This window comes from Euprymna scolopes, chromosome 18 (assembly GCF_053919585.1).
Source record: "Euprymna scolopes isolate OS-2025 chromosome 18, ASM5391958v1, whole genome shotgun sequence".
Classification (NCBI taxonomy): Eukaryota; Metazoa; Mollusca; class Cephalopoda; order Sepiida; family Sepiolidae; genus Euprymna; species Euprymna scolopes.
The window spans coordinates 38,654,327-38,661,975 of record NC_136499.1 but is presented as its reverse complement, the minus strand read 5'-3'; positions in this window follow the sequence as shown (position 1 = coordinate 38,661,975).

The following is a 7,649-nucleotide window of genomic DNA, read 5'->3' as shown; positions in this document are numbered from 1 at the left end:
GTAAATAGAAAGAAGAGGCGGAGGCAGAGGAGGAACGTAGGCGATCTTCGTACAGAACGTGCACCTAAACACACGCACGCACAGAAATACACGCATGTTAACACACGTACACAAACACACCCGTACACACACAGCATTACAGCAAGTCGGACACGCGTTGACGGACCGGTGAGGATATTTAAAAAAAGCATTCATTAATACTTGCAAATACTTATATTTTTACATTAACATACGCACATGCATAAACGGATGCATATACAGTCTGAAACTAACAAATATACAAATTAAATGATGTGCACACAAAAAATAGTAAAGTAGTGTCATATATATATATATATATATATATATATATATATATATATATATATACGCCGTTTTGTTATTGCATTTTCACCTAAAACAAGGCACAGTGTCATTTCGATGTAGGGGACTAAAGTCTGGGGCATAAATTGCATAGGTACTATATAGGGAGTTGAACTGCAACATGTATGTTTATATTACTACTGATGAAATTCTCTATCTATATAAAAGCCAACTACACCCAAGGATGGAATACTGTTGCCATATCTGGGCAGGAGCTGCTAAAAACAGCCTATCCTGCCTTGACAGAGTACAAAATAGACTTCGTGGCTTAGTGGGGGATGCCCTTTTCTCTACCCTGCAACCTCTCTCCCACAGAAGAGACGTTGCGAGCCTATTCTTGTTTTATCGTTATTTCCATGGCAGGTGCTCGTCTGAACTCCAATCTCTGGTCCCCCCTCGCCAATCTTTCACGAAAAACAACCGTCTAACTGAATCTACTGTGAAAATTTCCCCCACTCTATATCTCTGCCTAAATCAAAACGCGGATTCCATGAACAAAGCTTCTTTCTTAGAAGTGCACGCCTGTGGAACTCTGTTCCGTCTGCCTGCTTCCCACCGGACTACAACTTGGATGTCTTCAAGTCCAATGTTAACACATTCCTAATGAACCGCCCCTTAGGTAAACACTTCATCAAATATCCCCACTAATGTAATGTACTTGCAATAACCCTTATCCCTGAGTGGCTTCTGGGTCTTGATAAGTCGTGATCACTGTGTAAAAAAAAGAAAGAGTTCTGCATGTAAGTACAGTTTATAAAGCCGGAACTCAGAAAGTCTAGCATTTCTGGAGGAATATATGCATACATATATATATATATATGTATATATATATATATATATATATATATATATATATATATATATATATGGTTTCTATATTTAGCTATACAAACAGTTTTTGTAATTTACTTTCGCTATTTTAGAGATGAAAGAGTTACCTGCCCTTTGTTTTGCATATAATGTTTCCCCAACTCTTTGTTGACTAAACTTCAATTTGTATATTAATTCTTAAATATTTAATTCTTACGTGCACATAAGATGTCCATGGACACGCGTATTTCAAACTAGCAGCCGAGGTCTAGATCGTGGCTAAACCGTTGTGGCAAGGTTCAAACCCATTGCAACAAAATTCGCAGCCTATGTGTTGAGCTTGGAACACCCGTGTTTATAGATAACTTGTTATACATACATACATGCATATCCATCTATCTATCTATCTATCTATCTATCTATCTATCTATCTATCTATCTATATATATATATATATATATATATATATATATATATATAAGTCAAATGACCTTTTAACGGGTGTTGTAACTTCACATCTGGTTTACGACGTCCAGTTGCGCATGGGTACATCAACATTAACCCATAACAGCGTAAACATATAAACACAAATCGCTGGATCGGTTTCGTTCGAAAAAACGGACATCAAGCGAATATCTTAAATGTATTGAATAAAAAGCTTCAAGATATGGGAAGAAAATGCAAACCTTGATTAAAAATAATAGTGTAATCATCGACCTGTTTCATATATACGATACATATTGTACAAAACAATCAACGGGACAATATAACGTATTCTTTTACTGCGTACGTTTTCAGCGTCCGAATTTTTTTTCTCGTTTAAAGTATCCAAATGATCAATTGTTAATATATTCTACTTTTTTTACATCGTTCATTATTGTATTACGTTTAAGTTATTTTAACGCAATTGTCTTACAAATAAATCTTCTGTAATCCATTGCCAACCATAAGAATATTTTTCAACGGCGATTTACCTACCGCCTCCTGTTTAAAAATTTATTCTATATTTTTTAATACACCTTTCTTAAAAACATTCATACATTTTCTTCTATACTACCAACATAAATAAATAACCCTGAAAATATGCTTTTTTTATTGTGTCACAAATAAATAATCACCGCGACAATAAATCTTATTGTTTTACTGTGTACGTTTTTAGCGTCCCAATTGTTGTTTTTTGCGTTTAATAATTTAAATATATATATATATATATATATATATATATATATATATATATATATATATATATATATGAAATTTTGAATTTAACTTTAAGTATTATGGTATCTTCTCAATGCACATTTATCTATAAGTATGGCAAACGACTTATAATTCAATTTCTGTAAGTTATTTTTTTCAAAACTAAACATTTATGAACAGAATGACTCATATAAATCTATCTACATTCCTTTTTCATTTTAATATACTTTCATAGAAATATTTCTGTTATGTCACAAAAAACTATTTTCTTTACCTCACAAGAGTCACGCTCATATATTAATTCCATAGCTAATATAACATACTGACCCAACGGGTCATGGGTAGTCGTGTGTATATATATATATATGTATATATATATATATATATATATGTGGGGGGGTGCGGATATATGTTTATTCTATTGTATTTAATCATTTATTTATAACAATCGTTAATGTCACCACAGATTATAAGTCAAATAAATGACGACATTCTATATTTCAAGACTTTTTGTCACGAATTCATTAAAGCATGTCTGCTTAAGACGCACGCATATTAAAGCAGTTACTTTCTTAGAGTTCCACACAGTCAATACATGAAATCGACGAACCCATCAGCTAAGTGTGCTATCATCAACTGAATCAGGCGTCGATAGAAACTTATCTGTTCATTTTTTTTTTTTTGCATAAACGCGAGCAATGACGTATCTCTGTTACTGACGCACGTCATGACACGATTTTCTTCCTTAGAGTCTAATACTGTCAAATTCTGTAACAAAGAACAGAGGCATTTTGGTATCGAATGCTTAACAATAGTCCTCATAACGTTGCAATTTCCATTCCATCTGATCCATTTGGGGAAATATATAGTCATTATTTTTGGAATATCCCTCTAATATGTATATGCACACACGCAGACACACGCGCGCACACACACACATATAAATATATATTTATATATAAAGAGGTGTGCTAGGTAATCTATATCTATATCTATAGCAATATCTATCTATCTATCTATCTCTCTCTCTATATATATATATATATATATATATATATATATATATGTATATTCCAACTAACTACAACCTGGATATCTTCAAGTCCAACATAAACAAATTCCTGATGAACCGCTCCCTTAAGTAAGGCACACAAAAGGAAACTTTAGATTAAATGAAAGCAATTCATGGTGATAATTCCCCCATCATATGACCTTGTAAAACGCTGGCATCGTGAATTCAAACATGGCCGGAAATCTGTGAAAACAGCTCCCAAGCCTGGTCGTCCCCCCTTCTGCCATTGATGAGACATCTGCCCGTCAAGTTGAGACTGCCATTTTGGAAGATCGGTGCATTACTATTCGTCAAATAGCACAAGATGTCAAGATTAATACAGGGTCTGTGAAAACTATCATGCATGACCATTTGTATATGCATAAAGTGTTTCCCAGATGGATTCCCCGGTTGCTCACACCATTTCAGAAGCGAGAATGCGTCGAGTGCTCGAGGATGAATTTGGAGATGTACCAAGAAGATGAGTCAAAGTCTTTCAAAAGACTGATTACAGAGGGTGAAACCTGGGTCTATCACTATGATGCAGAGACCAAAGCCCAGTTAATGCAGTGGAAGCACTTGGAATCACCACATCCATAGAAGGCAAGGGTGCAGCCCTCCGCTGGCAAGGTAATGCTCACAGTCTTCTGGGACCAGGACGGAGTAGTGATGACAGATTTCCGGGCAAAGGGTACCAAAATTACAGGAGCCTATTATGCTTCACTTTTGAGGAAATTAAGGGAAGCTATCAAAATCAAGATGCGGGGCAAGATCAGCAGAGGTAACCACTTCTTGCAGGATAACGCTCGTGTCCACAACTCGTATGTCGCCAGATCAGAAGCACAGGCGTGTGATTATGAAATCTTCCCCATCCTCCCTACTCTCCTGACCTTGCACCCTCTGACTTTCACCTCTTCCAACCTATGGAGTTTTTTTTTTAAAGGAAGTCGTTTCCAAGATGATGAAGCCTTGATTTCTGAGGTCACAGCGTGGTTGGAGTACAAACCTGGGTTGTTCTACAAAAACAGTCTCCAGAGCTGCAGCAAACGATGGGAGAAATGCATAACTCTGGGTAGTTCCTATGTAGAGAAAGACTAATAACTGTGCCAAGTTTCCTTTCTCTGCTTCTATGGGATGGGTCAGGGGCATTAATTATTCCATGGCTCTCGTATATATATATATATATATATATATATATATATATATATATATATATATATATATAGTTATTCTGTATATAGTTTCATGAAGGACTGTTTAGAGTTTCATTTTCTTAACTACATCTAATGTTATACGAACAACTAACACACTCATAAAGATGCCCACACAGACTCACACTCAGACCCCCCACACACACATATATATATATATATATATATATATATATATATATATATATGCATATATATATATATACTTATAAAAAACATATATACATATATATACATATTTATGTATATATATGTATATATATATATATACTTATAAAAAACATATATATATACATATATATGTATATATATGTATATATATATATATGTATATATATATGTATAAATATATTATGCATTTATTCAATATACTTATTTATCGAAAACATCGAAAAATGAATTTAAATTAACCAGTATAGTACGACACGATAAAACATCGTAACTGCCTCTTCAGTTTCGTAGCAAGTTTAACCTTAGTCTCAGCTATTTGCATAGTTTTACCGTTCCGAAGAAGAACACTTTCTTATTATGCCCTCCCTTCTTTTTTTCTTCATTTATTCAATAACACGACGCAACAATATGGTCTTCTTGCGATTATCCGTGTGTCCGACCGAACGTGGAACCCGTTCTGTTCTAGGTATACAGCGCCTATCGCTTCAGTTCGATTCTTGGATCAGGCTTCCTCTGCGTCTGCTCGACCAAGCATTTCCTGTTAGTGACGGTGTGTGCGTGCGGGCGTGGGTGGCTTTAGTGGAAGTTTATCAGGGACTGCACGTTCGATGAGGCAGTGGCAGCGGATGGCAGATACTATCTGGGATCAGATTGCGTCTCGTTTGACAGCTATTCTATTCGACATGATTTTGTTATCAGCGCCATCGATTTTTTACACATTTCTCCCGGTAAAAATATCTTATTATTTCAATAACTCCGCCGAGAAATTGTTCTATAATAGTGTTCTTTCGATGTGTGGATGCATTATGGATGTACGTATCTATCTATCTATCTATCTATCTATCTATCTATCTATCTATCTATCTCTATATATATGTGCGTGGTATGTGTGAAAGAGAGAGACAGAGGGAGAGGAGGTGCATGTGCTCGTGTGTGTGCGTGTGTGCATACATATACTAAGCTACGGAAATATATGACGATAATGCTACATGCCATATACCAAGTTTAATCCTCGTGCTTAATCATCAGATTAATATCTGAGGGTATTTTTTCTGGAAAAAACTGGCTGATGTAACGGTCATAATCATTTTTTTTTACTAAGTACTTTTTTCAGATCCGTTTCGATCTACCTTGTTGGGGGATTGGCTTTAAGGAAACGTATTAGAGCATTTATAATTTTTTATAGCTAGAGAAGCATACGTTATTAACAATATTAATATACACTATATAACTTCTAAAGACATATAAAATTATAATAACTAGCGTTGAAATACATTTTGGTAATGCTATTTTGTGTTTTAATTTGTATATGTTTTAGTATAAAAATTTTTTTTCGAATATTTCTTCATTGGGGGCAGAATCAATGTTTAATAAGTAAGGTGATGAACACTGCTTCCGTGGACTGAAAATGTAAAAGAACACCCCCATGTAGATGGGTTGGTAGCAATAAATAGTAAATTTCATCGTTATTTATGACCGTTTCAAGACAATTCGGACAAATTCACACATTAAGTTGGTTTAAAAATTTTCACAAGGGCAGCCATTCGTAAGACGTATAGAATAAAAAACACTTAAACAATGAACAGAATGGAGTCCATTTTCCTATAACATCTTTGGGGGGGGGGAAGCGTTCAGCAGTAAATGAATAATATCCCCCAGGCAAACTTGCCCTCATTAACTCATTAAAACGAGCATCTGCCAAATCTAAGTAATTAAATAAATTCAAACGTGTGTCCGTTAGCATCTCGCGGTATGGCAATGGTTAACGTCGCACTTATATTCACAACTTTGCCTCAAAAGTTCGGGTTCGATCCTCATACTTACTTTTTTACCCCCCCCCCTCGGATTTTCCAAACACACCTCCAAACACCCGCTCAACGCCGGGTACCCCTCGCTAGTACTTTCATAAATCAGAGTCTATTTTCTGTAGGCTGTTTTTGAACCCAGTCAACGACGGGTACTTTTGCTAGCACTTTCATAACTCAGATCCATCTTCTGTTTGTCAACCCAGTCAACGACGGGTAATATTGCTAGTATATATATATATATATATATATATATATATATATATATATATATATATATATATACTCAACTATCGTTTCTGCTATGTTGCCGACTACAGCTTTTTATAACACTGTGGTTTGTCTTATGTCTATGCTCGGATTGCGCGTTTATATTAATTCCGTTCATTTTTCTGACAATTGTTTTGCGACCTTAAGCGAAAGGTTAGTCAACTGGGGTCAAGGTTCACTTTATAGCCGGGTTGAAATTCATAGCTGGCATGAATGTTTATGTTCTTCACTTATTATTTAATTATAAATATATATATATATATATATATATATATATATATATATATATATATATATATATCTTTATTCGATTGGCAAAATTTTAGAATAATTATAAAGAAGTGAACCATCGTGTAAATTCAATCAACTAAAATAAGATTGAAACGGGGTGAAGAAAAGGGAAAAAATGGGTCAAGTTACATGTGACACATGTACAATTTAATAAAATAAATAAGTCGATTAAAAACAAGATCTTTAAAATACACCCGAAGCGCTTTTCGTTCAGACTAACATTTTCAAGGGTCATAAGTCTGAAAATTATTATTTTTTTTTTTTTAGAATATTTGGTAGTGGTATGGAATAAGAGCGGAAAGGATGTTAAAAAAACAAAACAAAACAAAACTAACTACCCAATTAATTCTAAAGTAATGAAGTAGTTATATATATATATATATATATATATATATATATATATATATATATATATATATATACTTCATTTACTCACATAAAATTAATATACAAAAGTATAGACTTATGCGTAAACTT